At 49.0% G+C, this 22,315-nt stretch overlaps 1 protein-coding gene across 1 annotated transcript in view; it reads right to left on the bottom strand.

Annotated features, from left to right (window-relative positions):
- The window catches only part of PLB1 (phospholipase B1), a 139,236-nt gene extending 122,378 nt beyond the window's left edge, over nt 1–16,858 (bottom strand). Inside the window, exons 1-2 of the mRNA XM_082744215.1 lie at nt 16,516–16,858; nt 7,595–7,697 (exon numbers count right to left, since the gene is read on the bottom strand). The gene's annotated coding sequence lies outside the window, so the exon portion shown is untranslated. The remainder of the gene's footprint in view (nt 1–7,594; nt 7,698–16,515) is intronic.
- Between the last annotated feature and the right edge of the window lie 5,457 nt (nt 16,859–22,315).

Here is a 22,315-nt window from a genome sequence, read left to right as displayed (position 1 = left end):
AACATCATGGCTTAGGATAGAAAACTGAGGAAAAAAAGAGGCCTGTGGCCCCAATCCCATGAAGCGTAATGGGAAAACAACAGAGAAGCAATATGGAGGCTCCCAGGTCATGGCTTCTCCCCAAGGTCACACGGTTATTCTCCTGCACAGTGGTTCTCCATTCTGGCTGCAGATTGGAATCACCTGGGAAGATTTTAAGACTAATAGCCCTGCCTGTGCTTCCCCTACAGACATTCTGAATTAATTGGTCTAGGGTAGGACTTGGTCATGGATCATTTTTAAAATTCCCTGATGGATCCCAATGTGTAGCCAGGGCTGAGGGCTCAGACTCAGTGGATCCAGGGCTGCCTGGTGCCCAGCACTGGCGGATGGAGAGGGTTCCGTCTCTCCTGCTGCCGACAAGCCAGAGGTCCACATGACAATGCCTCAAAAGTCTACTGAGAGCTAACAAAGTCGGACTGACTGGTGGCCTGTCTAGAGAGAGGCCCCATAGAAATATGGGGGGAGGGGAGTGCTGGGACTTATGTCTCAGAGGTCGGGGAGTAAATGGGGAAATGGCCAGGCTCTGGGGCCTGGAGAGGCTCAGTCCCCAAGCACCAGGATATGTGGGTCCAAGTCCCGGATCAACAATATGACCCATTATTATCTACAGCCATTTTCTCTTCCTCATGTGTTAGTTTCCTGATCTGGGAGGTTGACACAGAAATTCCATTCACTGATGTGCAGTGTGAAGAACAGGGCCATGGAGAGTGGGGAAAGGGTAGGAGGAGCTGTCTCCTACAAGCATATGGGGTACTCCACTTCTTGCACCAGCCATTACTATTGAAATGGTACTGCCCTGGCTGACCACCATTCACAGCTTGAGCCCTGACATCCTCTAAGTCACACGGTTATACTGCATTGCTCCCTCTCTCTCCTATCCCTTCTGCCATCTTCAGACTCAGCCCCCCAGTGCTTCCCAACCTTTATGTCTCCCAACACATGGATGATGGTGATGTTCATGCAGCATACAGGGTGAGCAGACAGGGCACTTTGTGGCCTGAGATAATCAGCTGGAAGTCTGGGACAGCCCCAAGCCCTGCTCCTGGTGGGCCCCTAGAAAGATCAATGTCTTTGCCCATCTCTACCCCTTAGTGCACTTATCTCTAAGTAAAGACTTAAATAGCATTTGGTGAGCACCTACTAGGTGCTTGCTACTTGAACTCATAACGTTATCTTATTTAATACTAGCCACATTCCTCAGGGGGTTAAAAGTCTCAGCTAAGGTCACACTCAACTAGTAGGTTGTAAAAAGGAGTTTCTGATCCAAGTCTTCTCCCTCTATACCTGTTAGTTTCTCTCTGCATGTCTGAGAGATGCTCCTGGCGAAATGGCCTTAGGAGTCCCTTCCGGAGAGAAACCCAGGTAACGCTCTGCATTCCGCATTGGTGGAGGGCAGCCTATGACTCATGCACTCAGTTGGGCAGGGGAGTCTAATGGTGTGACTATTCCCTCCTGGGAGAGAAGTATGAATGGACCACTCAGCCAGACCACTACCCAGCCAGGGCCTGCACTAACCTGCAGAGGAAATGTGGTTTCTTTTGGTGGAGGCACCAGAGGCATTGTCCTCCTTGGTCCCACCTCAAGAAGACCAGAGAACCAAACAGGGATGTTCTGCTCCAGCCCAGCTGGTGAATCTCAGGCCTGCTGTGACCTCCTCTCCCTTCGTGGGAAGAATCCCACCCAGAGGCAGGAAAACAATAGGGATGAGGTCAGAACTAGTCAGAGAGCACCTGGACCTTAACAGCCACACCGTCAGTCCTCTCCCACCCCCATCGCACAGAAGAGGAAACTGAGACAAAGAAAGAGGCAGGGCCAGTCTGTGACGGAGCCTGAGATAGTTCTGGATTTCCTGATTCATTCCCACTCATCATGTAGCACTGAATCACCCTGACTTTTAACAATGGAATTTTTAGTTCAGTTTCACAGGTAAGAGACTAAAAACCCAGGAGAGGATTAGTAACTTGCCCAAGGTTGCTCAGCTGCTGAGGGAAGTCTGCCCTCCCCATCATAGCCCAGCAGTGGCTCAGTTCAAGCCAGAGGAACTCAGCACAGACCTCACCCTAGCAGATACCACATAAAGCCCAGGGTCTGCATCTCCATTCTGAGAAGGAAGGTTCCATGGAGATGGGCTGGCCGTCATGGCTTAGACACCGTAGGAGAAGCTCTTCCCTGGATCTTCTAGAGCTAAGACCCCATGTGGCAGAGCTGGTGGAGTCCTCTCAGGGGGATCCAGGAGGATCCCAAGGATCCCAAGGAACTTCTGCTATGGTTAATCTTTCCCTTACTCAATTCCCTTTGTATCCCATCCGTGAGAGCCGTGACCAGTTCTCCAAATCCAAAGGGAACAACTAAAGTCTCCCAGAATTCCCAGGAATCTCACATGTTTCAGACCCTGCTGGGAGGCTCCTGGCTCCTGCAGCCCCATCCACCATGCACTGACCCCACATGCCTCCCTGGCCTGTGTTCAGAGCAGAGTACCTGCTTGGGAAGACTTCTCCTGGACTGAGGGTCCAGAGAAGGAAGATAGCCTCTCTACCACCTGCCAGGGCAACTTACCAGCTGGGGATGTCCCTCCAACCACACTGCCACTCCAGAATGGGGCCCTCTGGGCCTTTGGCTGTGGGCAGGGGACTGCTGAGGCATGGCGTCACCTGCTTGCTACCACGCTGGGCTTTCAGCCCTGACACCCACGCTGCACCTGGTGTTAATAGGTTCAGTAATGATGGTGATGCACAGTGTGCCTGCTGTGCCAGCTCCCTGGACAGGCCCACTGTTTACCTCTGATGGCACCACCTGGGGAGAGGACCTCAGTAGGGGAGAAAGGAAGACTGGCCTTCCCTCCCAGGACCCTCTTGCAGCTAAGCTGGCTGGGCTGGGCTGGGCTGGGTTCAAGGTGGAATCTCTACAGCGCTCCGGCTGTCAGGACAGCCAGGCTGGTTCAGTAGGTTCTGTTTCCCAACTCCTCCATCCTGAGGGAATACCTTTGTGCCTCTGCCTCTGGGCACTGCTGGCTGAGGCAGGCCAGCCTTTTGTTCCAAGGGTTCCTTCTCAGGTTCAGGAAGAGCCTTCGAGGGTTAGCACCCAAAAGAGAAAACATGAGGAAAAGGAATTTTCACATTCCATAGGTCTTATAATCCACAGAAATGTTTAGAAACGTGCCCCAGGTCACACAGAGAGCAGCCAGCAAGCCAGATTTTCAATACCAGTGTTTCTGTTCCAAAGGCCAGTTCGCTTAACCTGAGATGCTTCTTCACCTTTGTTCATTTCAGTTTGTTCCTCCATTGACGTGAGAGGCCTCCTAGGGGCACGTATGACCAGGAACATGCAGCAATGTGGGCCTTGATCGCAGGCTTTCCCATGGGTAGCTGGAATCTTGGCGTGGTCTCTGTGGGAATCCTGGATGGCTCTTTCTACCTCCCATTCCCTCTCTTCTTTGCTTCTGGGAGCTTCCTTAAGCCAAGTTTCCAAGTATTCCTCTCTGTTGACATTGAGAGCCATGTTTCCCGAACCTGAATGAGGTTCCACACTCTTGAAATTTAATACCTCTCTGGGACCAATCCCTGGGGGCTGGTCACCCCAAGCCTCCACCGATCCCATCCCTGAGGTGACCCTTCAAACGCCTTCCACTGTCTGGTCTCCATCCCCCTCTTCAGGGTGGCTTTTCTTCCCACTGCTTTGCCAGAAATGTTCTCCAGTCAACAGTTTGTTCAATCCCATGGATAGCAAGGTCCTCAGATTTCATTTTACTTGACATCTCAGAGACATTTGACAGCTGACCTCTGCCCCTGTTCTCAGAAAACTTCCCTTGATCTCTTGGTGTCTGGTTTCCTGGTTTCTTCTTTCCAGCTGTGCCTTCTCAGCTTCCTTTGCCAGCCTCTGCTCTGCTGCTGGAGCTCCTCAGAACTCTGTCCTGGCTCCTCCTCTCTCCCTCTCTCAAGGTGATCTCACACACATACACCCCATGGCTTCATTTGAAATCTATGTGCCCATAATTCCTACATTTCAATTTCCAGCCATCCCTCTTTCCTAACCTTCAAACCCTGCAAACTCATTCACTGACTCAACATCTTCACTTTGCTGTTTCATATGCACCTCAAACTCCAGGAGCTGAGAGAAGAATGTATGATTCTTCTCTGCCCATCTACACTCCTACAGGAAAGGACAACAGTGGTCATAGACAGACCCTTGAACAATCCTTGAAAACTCCCTCTCTTCAGCCCCAACAGATCATTAGTTGCTGAGTCCTGTCAGTTCTATATCCTAAACCACCTCGTGAGCCCATTCACCACTCTCCACCTTCACTGCCCCATCCTGGGCCCATCTCTGCCTCCCAAGTGGCTACAAGAGCTGTTCCCAAGTCTACTCTTTTTTTCCCCACACAGCAGCCTGATGATCTTTTCAAAGTGTGAGCCCAATTGTCACAACCTTGCATAAATCCCTTTAATAGCCTCCCACAGCCCTTAGGACAAATTCCAACCATCTTGGAATGTTTTAGAAGGTCCTGATTTCCTCCCCCTCTCTAGCCTCAAGCCCCACTCCCTGCTTTCTCTCTGACTCCAGACCCACTGGGCTCCTTTCACCTCTTTGAACATGGCGTCTTTTGCCACCTCAAAGCCTTAACTCAGGCTGGTCCCTCTGCCTGGAAGTCAGTTCATGTCAATGTCCTCCCCATCTCTTGGCCTCACTGATTCCCCTTTCAGGCTCAGTGTAAATATTTCTTCCCAAAAGTCTTTCTCAAGTCTAGTCCATGTAAGGTCCTGTCTCATGCTCCGCTGGCCTCCTGTGCTGTTCCTCCAACTCTGAACAAGCAATTACAAGTGTGCTGAGTCTATCCTCTCTGACCATGAGCTCCCTGGGAGGGCAAGGACCAAATGGTTTCCTGCATTGTCCCCAGCCCTTAGCACAGGACCTGACAGCAGCAGGCACTCAACAGTTGCTGCATGCATGAAGATGCCCAGTCTCACTCCAGTCACTCCACTGGGGGCCCCAGGGAAGAGAATCAAGTCCTACCTCACAGTAGATGAACCGCTCCTGCCCTCTCTGTAGCTCCATCATACCACTGACTTCATCTTGTCCAGTATCCAAAAACGGGCCAGTGGGAGCTGTCTCTTTTGCTAGAAAGAGATGACCCATGCTTCATTTTCTTTGTTAACACATACATGGTCCCTAACATAGTGGCTTTGCACACAGTAGGAAACTGTCCCAAGAGATCAACGCATTGCTATAAAGGAAGGGGGCCCTGCTTGGCCTCTGCCTGGCCCAGATATCCTTCTATGCCCCCCAGAGTTAAGAAATCTCTTAAAATAGTCCTCCTAAAAAACAAAACAAAACAAAAACAGGAAAACCTGAACATTTCCCTAGTCTTGTAAGTTACAGATAGCAAACCAATCAAGGACTGCCAAATGTACCTGAAGGTCAATTAGAGTCCCCCTGTTTCCAAGCGTCCCCTCCCACACATCAGTAAAATGCTTGCTTGCCAATCAGAGACTGTCTGTATTTCCTCTTTTTTTTCTCCTTTCAGACACCTTTGAACCCCTGCTGAAATGTAAGTGGTTGCAGATGGTTTCCTTGTGGCTGCGAGTTTATAAATAAACAGCCGTGGCTAATTTTGTCCCTGGTCTTGTTGGATTTGGGGATGTAATCTTGGTGCTGTGGCTCACATGCAGCCTGACCTGCTTATTGCCGTGGACCTTGGCTCTTGTCCAGGTATAGTGCCCACCAAGGTCTCTCTGGCCTCACTGTGCCCGTGGAACACCGTCCACATCAGCGAGTAAGTCTCCACTGCACTTCAACTCTGTCCACTCTCTTTATGCTGAGTTCCTTGTTATTTCATGAACTTGCCAAATCCTGGGCATGCATGTTTAATTAATGTTTCCTTCGAGGTTTGTGTCCTTGGTGATTTGCTTCCACCTGTCCCTTTGTTTTGTCCTGTGTCCTTAAGTGATGTTTTGTCACAGGGACAAATCACATGGTGGCATACAAACATCATTCTTATAAACTGGCTGTTGAAGCTGACCTCATACGCTCCAGAGTTGGCAGTTCTCCCCAGACGAGCACCCTCTGAGGACAAACTTGGCTGTGGGTCGCCAATAAAACCAGATGAGGCTGTCCTCTCATCCTGGCCATTTGTTCTGAGAGTCTGGTTTTGATTCAGAAGGGACATTCTCTCTTTCTCTCTCTCTAATATCTCGCACCTGCTGGGGACTCAGGTTGTTGGTGTTCAGAGGTGGCTAGCCATTAGGTCAGGCCCCAAGACACAGGGTTGTATGAAGAGTTTCAACTGACAGTGACCAAGAGCACCCCCACCCCGATCATGCCCTCTCTTCCACTTCCACGTGGATCTAACCTCAATCCCTCTAACCCCTCCACCTCTCTCTTCCCCTTGCTTGGATCCCTTGCCTTTCCTTAACAAGCCCTCCCCCCCACCCCCCACACTCCAGAACTTCAGATTCCTTTAAAAAAAAAAAAAACCCTGATTGAGAATCACAGATGCCTTTAACCATAGAGTGTAAACCCTGGTCTCAGCAGAACTAAGAGCTATTATCTGAGATTTTCCCAAACCTTGACTAAGATAGATGCCTCTTTACTGATGAATTCAGAATTTCCCAGGGGCCTATAATCCAATCTCCGCCAACTAACTGGCCTGTGAGTAGGAAGACCAAATGTTAGATTATCAATGAGAAAAGCTGGATAGACCAATCCTTAAGGGATCCCACATGCATATAAAACCAGCAGCGTTCAGGAGGACCCAGAAAGCAGGTCAGAGTTTATTAAAAGTGACTTCTGGGACTTCTCTGTAAAAACTGATTGGAATCAAGAGCATGAGAAGACAAGCCACAGACAGGGAGAAAATATTTACAAAAGACATCTCTGCTAGAGGACCATTATCCAAAATATACAAAGAACCCTTAAAACTCAGCAGTAAGTAAATGAACAACCTGATTTAAAAATGGGCAAAGAGGGGCACGTGGGTGGCTCAGTGGGTTAAAGCCTCTGCCTTCAACTCAGGTCATGATCTCAGGGTCCTGGGATGGAACCCCACATCGGGTTCTCTGCTCAGTGGGAAGCCTGCTTCCTCCTCTCTCTCTCTCTCTCTGCCTGCCTCTCTGCTTACTTGTGATCACTCTCTGTCAAATAAATAAATAAAATCTTTAAAAAAAAAATGGGCAAAGAACTGAACAGTTACCACACCAAAGAAACACAAATAATGGCAAATAAGCAGATGAAAAGATGCTCACCATCATGTTATTAGGGAAATGAAAACTAAGACAATAGTAAGATATCACTACACACGTATTAGAACAGCCAAAATCCAAAATACTGACAACACCAAATGCTGGACAGGATGTGGAGCCCAGGAACTCTCAAGTCATTGCTGGTGGGAACGCAACATGGCCCAGCCACTTTGGAAGACAGTTTCTTACAAAACTAAACATGTTCTTATATTCATTCCTGCAATCACCCTCCTTAGTATTTATGTAAAAGAGGTGAAAACTTATATCCACACAATAACCTGCACATGGACGTTTACAGCAGCTTTATTCATAATTACCGCAATTTGGAAGCAACCAAGATGTCCTTCTGTAGGCGAATGGAGATCTAAATCATGGTCCATCCAGACAATGGAATATTATTCCGCACTAAAAATAAAGGGGCTGTGAAAAGACACAGAGGAAACTTAAATGGGTATTACTAAGTGAAAGAAGCCTATCTGAAAAGGCCATGCACTGTATGATTCCAGCTTTATGACATTCTGGAAAAGGCAAAATGATGGGCAGTAAATAAAATAAATTAAAAAAAAAATCAGTGGTTGCCAGAGGGAAGGGGAAGGGAGGGACGAATAGGCAGAGCACAGGTGTTTAGGGTAGTGCTACTATAATGGTGGGTACATGTCATTATCCATCTGTCAAAACCCACAGAATGTACACCGAGAGTGAATCCTAATGAAAGCTGCGGATGCGGGGGTGATCATGATGTGTCAGTGCAGGTTTGTGGACTGGAACACATGTGTCATTCTGGTGGGGGGTGTTGATGGTGGGGGAGGCTGTACATGAGGGACCTATGGAGGGGATGGAATCTCTCTGTATTTTCTTCTCAATTTTGCTATAAACCCCAAAACACTCTAAAAAATAAAGTTTATTAAAAAATAACATAAAAAGGATCGGATCTTGATTCAGTCTTAGAAGCAGAGAAAAGATGACTCAAGAGGAGATCCTGGAGACAGGAAATGACCTTCCAACAAGGTTCAACAGTCTGTTTCAGAGCTGATGCAAAAGCAAACCTCTCATCTCGTTTTTTAAACAGGTTAAACCTGAAATCAGAGCTCTGGTGTGCAAGCAGAAAGCAGAATGGGGGGAGAGCACCACTGTCTAAATTAAAACATCCAGCTGAATACTTGGAAAGGACTTCAGAACAGAAACAACAGAAAACATACCAAAAAAAAAAAAATGCACAATTTTGCAGATAAAACTATTAGGTGGTCTTAATTCTTTTTTTTTTTTTTTTAAGATTTTATTTATTTATTTATTTGACAGAGAGAAATCACAAGTAGATGGAGAGGCAGGCAGAGAGAGAGAGAGAGAGGGAAGCAGGCTCCCTGCTTAGCAGAGAGCCTGATGCGGGACTCGATCCCAGGACCCTGAGATCATGACCTGAACTGAAGGCAGAGGCTTAAACCACTGAGCCACCCAGGTGCCCCTGGTCTTAATTCTAATTGACACCCCCCAACCCCACCAGTGATCAAGACGGCTGTAAATATTGTAAACAGCAGGGACACTGGTTTAAAAAAAAAAAAAAAGACTGAGCTTATCTACACAGTGTTGTTAGGGGAAATCCTCTTCCTGGTATTAATTCAGTTGCCTAGATTCAGATGTCCTCCCAGGTGAGAGCTTCCTGCCTTAAATTCCTTGTAGTTTGGCTCAGACCTGGAACAGGTCTGGAGGCAGACTTGGAACTGCAGCCTCTTACTGAAAGCCCTTGGGCCAACTGTTGCCGAAATTGTGGCTGAGACAGGCGCCCCTGCTCTGGAACTGGACCTCACAAGCCCTGCCAGCCCTCTGCCCGCTGTCTTCTGGGCTCTATACGCTGTCACCTGGGGCCAACCTCCTGGCCTCCCTAGCTGCCCTGCTTGGCCCTGGGGCACCAAACCGCTTTGCCCCTGAGTTCTCAGGCATCCTCTAGTTGGCTGAAGGTCAGTATGGAATTAGGGTGGTGAGAAAGGACATTAGAATTGAAAGAGACCAGAAAGGATCCAGTGCTCCTGATATAGACCAGGAGTACTGGAGTCATCTGGGAGCTTGTTCGAAAGGCAGAATCTCAGGCTTGCCCAGACCGTCTGAATCAGTTTTGTGCACAGTGGAGTTTGAGAAGCCCTGGTCTGGAACACTGGTTCTCAACCTGTGTTACATACTCAGAATTAAAAAAAAAAAAAAAAGAGAGAGACAGATGGAAGAGCCCGGTCCCAGACCAAAGGAATCAGGAGCTGCAGGAGTGGGACCCAGGCGTGTTTGTGTTGTTAGGGTTTATCTTTTGTTTGTTTGTTTTATTGAGAGTTCCCCCGGTGATTCAGAATAGCAGCCAGGGTTGAGAACCATACTGGCATCCTACTTAGAGAAGGGGAAACAGACACTTTGAGGAGGGAAGTGGGCTTGCCCTCGGAGAACACATCTGCAGTCAGACCCAGGGCTCCTGACCCAGGGCTCCTGATCCAGGACTCCTGAGGGCTCAGCCTTCCCCCAGCCCTCCGGCTTATCTCTTCTCATCACCAAGCAAGCCCCTCTTGAGTACTGACACCTGCCAAAAGAGATCCTGCTGCATTCCCGTCTTTTAAACATATCCCTTGTTAAAATACTGGAGATGTTTAAATGGCCCCTCAGTAGGGGTTGAATGAGCAGTGGGACATCCACACAATAGAATATTGGAAAGAAAGGGCTGAGCCACATCTACCAACAAAGCTTTTCAGGGTATAATGTTGAGGGAAGAAATGAAGAAGAAGCCAAAAGCTATGCACAGTAAGAGATCTTTCTTGTAAAAAAGAATAACAAAAACCCAACCAATAAAAATAGTATGTTTTTCCTATGGAAAACTACATGTGTGTATGTATGAGAGTGTGTCTGTGTGTTAAATATAGAGAAAAAGGCCTATAAGGTTATTTTAAAAGTCATACCATGTGATCACAGTAGTGATACTTGAGTCGTGGTGGTCCCAGGGGTCTTTATCAGTACGGTTTTATTTACCTTTTTAACATGAATAACTTATTCCAATATTACTTGTGTAACTAGAAATTATTCTTAAGGGGGAAAGAGAACAACTGGCACCTTCTAGGAGAGATATTGGCCTAGACACCCAAATTCTGCTATTTATACCATGAGTCAGCTGCCTTCGGATGGCAATTTTCTCACCTCATCTGGAAAATGGGACCATCTTGCCCCAGGGTTGGTAGAACACTTTACGAGGGGACACAAGGCACAAGAGCAGTCGGTTAGGTTGTACATGTTAGGTTAAGGTCTTCATGGCTTCCATCCATGCCTTCTCCCTGCGCAGCCTCCGTTTGCACCTCTCATGATTTGGGCTCTCTGTATTCTCCTTACCTCCTGCCTCCACTTTTTGGCACATGCTTGCCTTTTATGATGTTCATGAAATAGGAGGGTCCTGGTGACCCTTCCTTTTGTCTTGACATTTGGGCAGAGTACCCAGTAGCCAAGAACAACTCAGCAGAATCCAAGCATGCCACTTCCTAGCCTGGGGCACTGGACTACCTCTGCTATTGGAGAAAGAGTCTGGAATCAATCAGGCCACTCTCAGCCCACACCCCACCTCCAGGTCCTCCAGAGATTGATGGGACATGTCGCCAGGCTTCCCCAATGGGAAATTCTCTCTGGGTTGGGCATCACCCCAACTCCCAGAGCTTCAGAGTGAGCAGGAGTGACTGAGAGAAGGGAGTGCTGGCTTGGAAGGGTGTGAGCTTCCAAAGTATTGGAAAATCTCACCTCTCCTGGTGTCTCCTTTACTGTCAATGTGACTTTCCCACACTACCAAAACCAGATGTGGGGCAGGGGCAATTCCATGACACCGTCTAGATGTCCCACAATCCAACTCAGATCCCACACTCTCTGCCTGGAGATGGCATCAGATTCCACAGGTTAAGGTCTCCGTCCTACAGGACTGCCTCCTTACATGTAGAAGACCCACTTCACGTGCCAGAAAGTACAGAGTGTCACCTGCGTTTCTGACCCCATCAACTATAGATTACAGGTTCCAACAACTCCCTCCCTGGGTTCAATTAATTTTCTAGAGTGGCTCACAGGACTTGGAGAAACATTTTACCTATTAGATTACCAGTTATAAAAAGAGAGAACTCAGGGACAGCCCGAAGGAAAAGATGTGAAGAGCAAGGTTTGGGGAAAGGGTACGGAGCTTCTGTGCTCTCTCTGGACGCACCACTTTCCCCAAATTTAAAGGTGTTCACCAACCTGGAAGCTCACCACACCCCATCCTTTTGGCTTTTTTCTGGAGGCTTCGTGATACCGTGATACCGGCAAGGTTGATGAGCTCATTGGTCATTGGTGATGGAACACAGTCTCCAGCCCTGCTCCTCTCCCAGCAGGTGGGGAGGGCAGGGAGGGAGAGGTCCACCCTTCTGATCACGTGGTTGGTTCCCCAGGCCGCCAGCCCCAGCCAGAGGTGACCTGGGGACTTTCCAAACATCCCTCGTTAACATAACAAAAGATAACGAGTCTGGCTCTCAACACTTAGGAAATTCCGAGCGGTTTAGGAGCCCTGTATCACACACAGAGCTGAGGTGAACACTAACTCTGTATTTTTTTTTTAATTTGGTAAGAATTTAAACATAGCAAACCCTTGTTTTTATTCCATAATTTCCTGGTGGTAAAACAAAGGTATATGCCTGAAATAGGCAATATCCTCGGATTATAATTCACACGAATGAACCTGAAGCACACTAATTTTATAAACACTGCATCCTGATTTCAAATATTCAAATAGATTCCACTGATCCTTACTTCTGGTTCTTCTTCATGCTCTTGAGTCATCAAAATGCAAGGCTTTTGACAATTTAAAAGTTAATTGTTTTGTTGTAGACATGTTGACTGTCGCTTTTGGTCTATAATTGCAAAAGATTTTCACATTTAGGTTTATAAATATCAAATTAAATGATCAATAGGTGTATTTTTAAATTTCTAATCAGGTATTTTTCTTTTTCTTATAACCAATTCTCAATTAACTTTTTATATACATCTGTGTTAGTTAAGGTTTGATTCTTTCTATATAAAATATATAAATTATGTAAAATAAAATTTTATATGCATATATAAATTATATATAGTTTTATATCTACATATTTATAATATATAAATCTATACACTTGTATGTATAAGAAATCATATATCATATATGCATGCATACATGCATAAGAGAGAGATAGACATTTATTTTAAGAAATGTGTTTATGCAACTGTAGGACCTGGCTTGGCGAGTCTAAAATTTGTAGGACTGGCTATCAGGGAAGGCAATCTGGAAAGGCTAGTCTGGCAGAATCTGAGACTGTGGTGATTTCTTGCCATAGAAACTTCAGTTTTGCTTTTAAACCCATTCAACTAATTCGAAGTGGCCAACCAGATTACTGAAGATAATCTCTTATTTAAAGTCAAATAATGGTGGATGTTAACTGCCTCTACAAAACACCTTCACAGCAATACACAGATTAATGTTTGATTGAATAACTCTATGGTGAAACTGACACATAGAATTAATCATTACACTTGTCTTCGGCATTTGTCCTCTTCAAAATCTTATTAGGTAAATTTCGATGCATGAGCAACATAAAAATCAAATAGTACATTGACACATTATCATACAGATTCATGTCACAAAATACTTTGTGATAAAATCCTTACTGTTGAATAACTAACCGGATGAGAGTGTCATATATCTCTTTCATTTTTAGAATTATGTTGTTCACTCATTATTTCTGGATTTTGTAACTCTGTATTTCTTGTGAATCACAGTATCAAACAGGGCTTGGTGGAGCAAGGATGGGTGTGGGGAGCAGATCGGACCCTGCAGAAGAGGGCCACGACGGGGAAGGGATGAGGCCAGGACAGGTGGAGCCAGAGAGATGGGCGTGGGTGGGGTGGGGAGGATGCGGGGGGGGGGGGGGGGACCATAGATAAAAGAGCCCAAAGAGCTGTGCAGTTGGGGCTGGATCTTCAGAGCTAAAAGGGCACACAGCTGTGAAACATCAGGCTGGCCTTCCTTCCCCAGGAACAGCCTCCCCCTCTGAGAGGGCGGGTGAGAGGGTGGCTGGAGGGCAAAGCCTGAGAACTAGACTGTCTCTGTGCCTGCCACTTCCCCTGCCAGGCTTGCTGAGGGAGAAGCTCCCAACAGAACAGAGCCTGGAGTTGTGATAACCTCAGGCAAGGGATTAATCACCAGAGAATGACCAGAACAGCGGGGGAGGCTGCCTGAGTTTCCCTGCTGGAAGAGCGGACCCAGAGAAGGGCTTGCAGGGCCTGGCTTGAGAGAATAAAGGTACTTTCCGCTGGAGCCATGAGTCTGGCTCATTCAGCAAAGCAGGCTGGGGCGGGGTTGTTTCACCGGCTCGCTGGCCTTAGCAGCCTGCGCTCTACACATGTGAACGGAGCCTCCTCCCAGCGTCAAACCTGGGCCTTATCTGTGCCTCTTGTGGTTTCATGCTGCAGTCCAGCTGGCGTGATCTGAACATGTTCCCTGTCCCTTTGGAGCTTTTACAACGCCAGTATCAGGAAAGGACTTCCCCAGCTCCCCAAACCTTCCAGGTACCAGTCCCTGTGTGCAGCAGGCTGCCCAAGAGCCCGGCCAGCCTCAGGGGCCTTTCCCTTCCCTGTCCAGGCCGTGCTGAGCCTTCATTCCTTGAGCCGCTCTCGGCCTCTTTCACCAGGGAGACCCCACCTGCCGAAAGGCTTGGAGGGTCCCCGTGGCTGTCCTAGCAGGCAGGTGCCTTAAAAGAAGGTGCGACTGATGTGTGGCAACGATTTAGAGGGAACATAAGGGCTACCCACCTTGTGGCAGGCTCAAAGAAGACTTCCTCTCTTCCTTTCTCATTTTGCCAGGAAATAATTCTTTCCTCAATTCAAGGCCAAGTCCCTAGACCATCACCTTCTTTCTCTGGGACCATCAGCTTCCCGGGAGCCTTGTGCTCCAGGCCCTCTCGCTCCCCCTGCTTTGCCCCGGATGCTGGGTGCAGGTGCGCACACCTTGTCCATCGCAGGAACAACACGCACCTGTTCTGCGTAGCTTGCTGACGGGAACCTGGGAGTGTAGTCCCTGAGAAAGGCCTAAGGCTCAGCTCAGTCCTGAGCTCCTTTCCAGGTGAGGCCCCTGACTTCTAGAAGCTTATAATTCTAAAGGCAGGTGGGGCGAGAAACATTCGTTTCACAAATGCATATGAAATGCCAGCATGGAAAGTGCGCCCAGGCACCCTTTGTGCTCAGGTCAAGGCTCAGGTCAGGGCTCCGGTTGGCGCGATCTCGGGGAATTCCAGCAAGGGTAAGGCCAGGTGGCTGAAATGCACAGTGAAGATGGGTGTAGGCGGGAGAGGTAGGCCTTGGTAACATCTGGGCCTTTATCCTAAGAGAAACCAGAAGCCAATAAAGGGTTTTAATGGATGGGGGAGAAAGGTGTGTGGGATCTGCTTGATGTTTGAAAAAGGTGCCTGATGCTGTGTGGAAAATGGATGCGGGGGAGACGTGGACGGAGCCGGGGGGGGGGGGGGAGGGCCCAGCCAGGGGGCGGCTTCCCCCCAGCAAGAGGCAGAGGGGACTTGGAGCAGGCTGGCGGCAGTGGAGGTGCGGGGACCGGGGTAAAGAGGTGCTCAGGGAGTAAAACTGATGGTTGGTGCAGGAAGGTTGGAAAGATGATTTCCAGCCGGGGACAGCGGTTTGGGGCGGCCACTGCGCTGGGACGGGGTCTGGGGAAGAATGCGGAGTGGAAGGTGCGGGTTTGGACATCGTCAGTAATGAGGTGCCCAAGAGGCAGAGGGGTGGACGGGAGACCCAGAAGGGAACCCTGAGCCAGAGCTCCGCAGGCGTCAAAGGCAGCCCTGGCCTGCATCTGCTGAGGAGGGAGGAGAGAGGGTGACCAAGAAAAATCCAGGGACCGCATCCCGAGGAACTTGGATATAAAACAGTTGGATAGAGAAGAAAAACACCTGCAAAGGAGACAAGGAAAAACTGACTGGAGAAGTAGGTTTGCGTCTTGGAGAGCGGCCTTTCTAAAATGGGGAATGCTAACGGCGCCTGGCGGGCTCCGTTGGTTAAGCCTCTGCCTTCAGCTCAGGTCATGATCCCAGGGTCCTGGGATTGAGCCCCGGGTTGGGCTCCCTGCTCAGAGGGGAATCTGTTTCTCTCTCTCCCCCTTGCCATTCCCTCTGCTTGTGCTCACTCTCACTCTCTCTTTCTGTCAAATAAATAAAATCTTTAAAAATAAAATAATAAAATGGGGGATGCTGTTACATTTCAGGGAAACGGAGTTGTAGCAAAGCAGGTCATCGTTGATCCCAGTGCTGTTTCTCAGAGCCCCCGGGCACGTGTGCCCCACCTGGGACTGCTGCCTGCTCACCCGTGGGGCCAAGGGGTTGGATCAGCACCACGGTCCCCCAGCCGAGCCTCGTTCCTGAGAAGTATCAGGGCGGTTCACACTTCAGCATCTCCCAGGCCCGACTCCTGCCGCATTTCAGCATGTCCTCCTGGTAGGTTTATGGGTCACACCCCCCCAAGAGCCACAGGGCTCGTGTGCAGGTGGAAGGGAATTCCCATATTTCCACAAGTGCTGGGCCTTCTGTGAACCCATTTTAGTTGTTACGGGAAAGGCAGGAAAACCCAAGATGGGATTCCTGTCCCCAAAGACCTCGTCATCTCTTTGGGGAAATAAGACGAACATGACATGAAAAATAAAATCTAGAAACTTGAACTGAGAGGAAAGAATATATAGATGCACACAAAGCCGCCAAGGAAAAAGGAGGCAGCAGACCCATGAGGGAAAGCTGCTTGGAGCAGGCAGACCTTGAGCCGGGTCTGGAAAAAGCCGTGTTTGCCGACTGGAGGAGGGTGAGCACGGGCACGGAGGTCAGTCACCAGTGGACAGATAAGGGGTTGGCCTGGCAGGTGCGACTAGGCGGCATGGGGATCCCCGGAGATGGTAGCGCGGGCAGGGCTACTTCCGTGGGGGGTCCAGGGCTCTGGCCCGGTGCGGCCCCAGCACCGCAGGACCCATGCTACAAGCAACAGCAGATCTCCTTCTGTAGGAACCTGTTTCCCCAGCGTCCCTTCTGCTCTGACCAAGAAATGCAGACTCACAGACGCATCCCTAGGCAGGGCTGGGTCTGAGGGAAATGCCTGAGTATCAGTAGAATGGTTCTTCCCAGACCCCAACCTTTCGTCATCCGTCCAACCAAACACACAGAAAATCATTTCTCACCTTGACCACCAATAGACCCTTCTTCCTCTTCTCCTCCGCCTCACGTCGGGCCTCTCAGTCTCCTCGCCAAGGTAGTGGGTGCTGCGGGCTCCTTCCTGAGGTCAGCCTCCTGCACCTTCCGGCCAGGGCAAGCTTCTTCGGGCGGCTCTGAGAGACTCCACTGCCCACAGGAGGGGGCAGCTCCACCCCTTTCCTCCTGACTCCAGCCCACATCTCCAGAATGCTCTCCTTCCTCTAGTCTTGGTTTGCTTCATCCCTTCTCTGCTCTCACTTCCTCTTTTCATCCTCAGGTCTCTTTCCTCCACCTGCTCCTGTGGCCTCTGGAAAGGGCGCAAGCCCCTGGCCCAGGCTCTCAAGGCCCTCCACAGTGACCCTAGACCTTCCCTCTGGCCTGATCTGCAAAGACTCCCTTTGAGCCACACCACACATTTCTGGTACCACACCGGCCTCTGCATCTTTCCCCAGGCTGCACCTTCCTCCTGTCTTCATCTGACACGTTCCTTCCAACCCTCCAGATTCATTTCAAACCCATCTGTCTCCTGTGGCAGCCAAGCAAAATGCAGAAGGAGAAAATGCATTTTGGAGTCAGAGATATCTGACCTTAATCTCTGTTTGGCCGTTTTCCAGCCCCATACCCCTGGGCAAGTCACTTCATGTCTTCTGAGCCTGTTTCCCAATCTATAACAGGAGGAGAACGATCTGTTCCCTAGAGAGGTGAGGATAAAATGAAATCCTGTACGTGAGGCGCTCAGCACGGCACCTGGCTCCTGGCAGGGACTCAGAAATGCTTACTATCGGAGCTGGTTTCCAGTCCACTCCCACCAGCTATGATCTCACTCTCCTTTGAAGCTCTAGAACATTTTGGGTCTCTCCATCAGCACCCAACCGGCAGCAAACTCCTCTAAAGCCAGAGCTCTTTTTTTGAGTCTTATGCAGAAGATATTTGTTGAATGGAAGTGGAAATTTTTGACGGACCTGTAATGATTTGTCCTCGGAAGAGCAAATACTTCCCTGCGGCAAAAGATGCCCAGAAAACAAAAGCCAGCACCTGCCCTCCGATCCCCGGACCAGCTCACCAATTCATCCCACACCTTATCTCAGAGCATCGGACCACCTCAGCCACTTCCTGGTTCCTCCTGTCTGTCCAGTGCAATGACCTTGGGCAGGAATGTGCCTGGCTGAGCAGAGATGACCTCCAACAATGTCCAGAGAAGAAGCTGTGTCCTGGTAGAGCCTGAAAATCGATGGCATGGTTCTCCCCAGACCCTGTCCCTTCCTCATCCCTCCAATGACACCGACCAAAGGTTACTCCTCAACTTGACCACGGACAGGCTTGACCGCCCACCAGCTTGACCACTCAACATGGCCTTATCTCTTTACACTCTGCAAACAGAATGCCACGCTCTAAGAGTTTCCTTCTTAAGACCCCTGACATTCTTTTCTACCAGCTGACCTCTCACTGAGCCACCTCTATCATCTAGAGCTGTTAGCATTGATAATCCCCAACAAGCAGGGGGCAGGGCTCTGAAGGCAGCACAGGGTCGCTGCCCACTGCCCACCTCCTCCCAGCAGCCTTCAAGCTCTGCCTACAAAGGAAGGTGTGAGAAGGATGGGCCCACCCCATTGGGTCACATCCTTTTTTACTCCAGGACAATGGGTGTCTACTTACAGACATCCACGCAACTCAAAGCAAAGAGAGTCTACTCGGGGTGGAGACACAGAGTCTCTCCTCATTCAGCCCCCTTCCTCTGAGATAAGGGACCAAAATAACCAGACTGATCAGGGGTGTCATCCACACGGAGGGAAGGGTGAGCCCTTGTCCAAGGGAACAGGATTATGATAGAAAATTGAGTTGGGGATAAGGCCAGCAACCTCCCCAGCCTAGACGATTCCCTAGAACCCCGAGATAAATTTCAGTCTATGTTCCTATAAAACCATCCTCTCATTCCCCCGACCTTCCTTGGTGTCCCAGAGTGGCACCCTGTGTCTTCCCCTGTGACAGCACTTAGGGCCAGTCCTTGGCTGGCACAGGTCTGTCTCAAGATGGAGGCAGAGCTCCTTGACAGATTGGCCTCTCAACAGGCCCAGCTGCCTGTACCTACCTGCACACACAGCAGCCACTCAATAAAAATGTGTTGGACTGAATGAAGCCATGGATTAGAATATAGAATGAGGCTTAGAATTTAAACTTCTCCCATTGGTGCAAGGAAGAAGTAATACAAAGTCTCCTTTCTGACATCCCAAACTCTGTCTTTCATTCTCTCTGTATTCCAGACCCCAGATCTCCACCATCCGACTCCTTCATCTTCTTGTCCTTCTCCTCCACGAAGCCCTTCCTGACTACCCCAGTACCAGGTTCCATGCCCTGGGGGGCCTAACTGCTTGGTCCCTTCACCTGGCATTTGATCTGTCCTGTCTTGGTTCCTAATTATTTGCAGGCATGAGTCCTCTCCCTGTGGAGGACTGCTGGCTGCAAAAAGGCAACAAGCCTGCGTTCTGATTCTTTGCATCCCCAAGAGAAATAGCACGGGGTGTGGTCCTAAGTCAGCATTTTACAAATTAGTAAAGTGATGGAGTGAATTGACGAATGCTTAATTTCCGAAGGGCATTCCGCATTATCACACAACTGCACTCATAACTGTGAGGCACCGCGTGTCTCTTGCTATAGCACATGGAGCACAATGTATGCCGTATTGCCCACACACCTCTCTGCTTGCACATGACCCGCTGAATCTCCACCCCCACACCTTCTGAGTGCCCTCTGCTCCCACTCCAAGTGCATTCTTTCATAATCTAGCATAGGACAAAGAGCTCAAGCCCTAAGAGTAGGAGCCTGATATTATGTCAGATTACATCTTGGCTGGCTGGGAGGTTTGTCTCGATATGCCTCACCTTCCTGTGTCTAGACCTTTTCCTTTGTCCCTTTTATTGTCACTATGGAACACATGTTTCAGTCTGGCATGCAGTAGGTGTTCTCAATGATTCTCTTTGCTTTCCCTCATGGTTGCAAAATGACTGCCACACCTCCAGCATCACATTTTTTTAAAAAATATTTTATTTATTTATTTGACAGACAGAGATCACAAGTAGGCAGAGAGGCAGGCAGAGAGAGAGGGGGAAGCAGGCTCCCTGCTGAGCAGAAAGCCTGATGCGGGGCTCGATTCCAGGACCCTGGGATCATGACCTGAGCAGAAGGCAGAGGCTTTAACCCACTGAGCCACCCAGGTGCCACACCAGCATCACATTTTTATATAGCAATATACCTTTATGTCCAAAGGTAGGAAGAAAATGCAACTTTGTATGCCTCTGTTTGTGTGTGTGTGTGTGTGTGTGTGTGTGAGTCTTTCTGGTTTTGCCAGAAGAAATCATTCCCAAAGTTCTAGAGCCAACACTTTCTCACTAAGTCTCACCAGAGAACTGGGTCACATTATCACCACTCCTCAACTAATCATTGGCAAGGGATTATCATCATTGGCCTAGACCTATCATGACTCACCTCCAAGGGCTGATACCACCTTCCTTGGGCATATGATTGATCAATATCTAATCAAGACCGAGATTCTGCTCACAAGGTAGGAAGGAGGGACACCTGCGGAGAAGACAGCTGGTCTCCCACATCGCCAGGAGCTCTCGGGCCAGGTCAGGCTTCCTCGTGGGGAGAGCCATGAAACCTGTTCAGTGAAGTTTTAGGCAGTTCACTCTATTTAAAGATACATGTTGAAAACCTGTACATTTTAAAACTCAGTGTAAACCGAAACCGATCCTGACAATGTATGGTAGTAGTTTCTGTTTACTGGATTAAGTTGTATCAACCATGTGACAATAGCAGACACAGCTGACAATTCCCTGGGCCCGCCAGAGGTTTCAAATTACCCAATTAGTGATGAATTTTCAAAACTTTTGGGGACTCACATTATTTCATGCATTGCTTAGAAATGGAGGCTTCAGGGTGCCTGGGTGGCTCAGTGGGTTAAAGCCTCTGCCTTCAGTTCAGGTCATGATCTCAGGGTCCTGGGATCGAGCCCCGCATTGGGCTCTCTGCTCAGTGGGGAGCCTGCTTCCTCCTCTCTCTCCGCCTGCTTCTCTGCCTACTTGTGATCTCTATCTCTCTCTCTCTGTCAAATAAATAAATAAAATCTTTATTTAAAAACAAAAGAAATGGAGGCTGCATTAATACTTTCACTGCTATTTTGAAATAAAAGCTTAAAATTCTCATTAATAGTTTATGCGACATCTCTACTGCGCACGAAATGGGATACTATCTCTGAAGTGAGTTGATCAGGCGTATGCAAGTGTGCGAGTGGGTGGGTTGGGGCGAGGGGCTGTTGTGGTTCATTTTCCCAAGGCGCTGGGAGGATTATCTGAAATGGAGAAACCAGTGAACCAACAGCAAGACTCCAGGTGAATTACTCTGCCTCAGTGTCCCTGATTTGGCCAGCTAACTGGGTGAAAGCTTCCTTCTTGTTCTAGAAGTCTGATTCTATGGCTCCCATGAGGAGTGTAAATCTTAAAAGCAGCCACATTTTACCATGTCCTCACATGTTTTGCATCTGAAAACACACAAAGCATTTACAGGTTCACTACTTTGCAAAGAGATAAGCAGAGACTTCGGGAAGGAGGCCCTGAAGTCACCCAGGAAGCCAGAGACCAAGAAGGGCCTGATTTCTTCCTTCTCCCAACAAGCTGGTATACTTTACCAGTGGTCTTCCTGAATGTGGCCTCTGAGAAATGTCTGGAAAGAATGGAGTAAAAGCTGCGTTGGGCCAGTCACCAGGCTCTACCTGGCCCCAGCCCCCCCAGCTCTGCAGGTAGAGAACAGGGTTCAAAAGGAGAACCGAGGGTCCCAGTGGCTTGGCTTAGCCTGGACACTGATGCCTCACACAATATTTTGGAAAAAATTTAAATTAGTTGACATTTAAAAATGGCGTGATTCTATATGTTATTTATTGAAAGATTGTATTTATTTATTTGACAGAGAGAGAGGGAGGGAGAGAGGGAGAGACAGAGCACAAGCAGGGGGAGCAGCAGGCAGAGGGAGAAGCAGGCTCCCTGCTGAGCAGGGAGCCCGACGTGGGGCTCGATCCCAGGACCCTGCGACCATGACCTGAGCCAAAGGCAGATGCTTAACCCACTGAGCCACCCAGGTGCCCCGATGATTCTATATTTAAAACTTCACAATTCTGGCTCCTTTTTTTGGGAAATGTAGCTGATCTCAAAGCATTCAGGGGCCCGCATTCCTGTGTGGCAACAACTGGCTCGAGCAGAGTAAATGCTTCCTGCCTTAGCTGGAACATGGGCCGCCCAGGGTCATCAGAGCCGCTTTACTTCCTCTCATCGCCCCGACGCTGCTCAAGTCTGAGATAACGTGGTGCAGCCATCGGATAGCCGGCTCTTCCTGGAGGGCTGTCCACGTTCCTGCAGGCCTGAGTCCTCCCCGGATGCCAGTTAATTTCCCGCAAGGGATGTGCTCTGAAGGGAGGGACGCCACCCCTCCCTCTCTCCCGTTACTCGTGCTTACCGGTTTCTCTCATTCTGCTCTGATGTGGACTGTTAATAATCTTGGGCAGCATTATTAGTCTCCAAGCACTCAGGTCATGAGAGGCAAGAGCCTCCCTTCTCTGTCCTGATGCCCTGTAGAAGTCTCATATTTAATACTGAGGGTTGGTGTTTTCAGAGAAGTGTCAAACCTGTTAGACACCTGCCTGAATCTGGAGGGGGGACCCTGAGCTAGGTGGGAAGGGCCAGGAAACCACACTACAACAGGATGGAATTCAGGATGTTTAGAAGATGAAAAGGAGCC

Source organism: Mustela nivalis, assembly GCF_964662115.1.
Source record: "Mustela nivalis genome assembly, chromosome: 8".
Taxonomy (NCBI): domain Eukaryota; kingdom Metazoa; phylum Chordata; class Mammalia; order Carnivora; family Mustelidae; genus Mustela; species Mustela nivalis.
The sequence above is the reverse complement of the archived record's forward strand: the minus strand, read 5'-3'. Positions and strand labels throughout refer to the sequence as shown.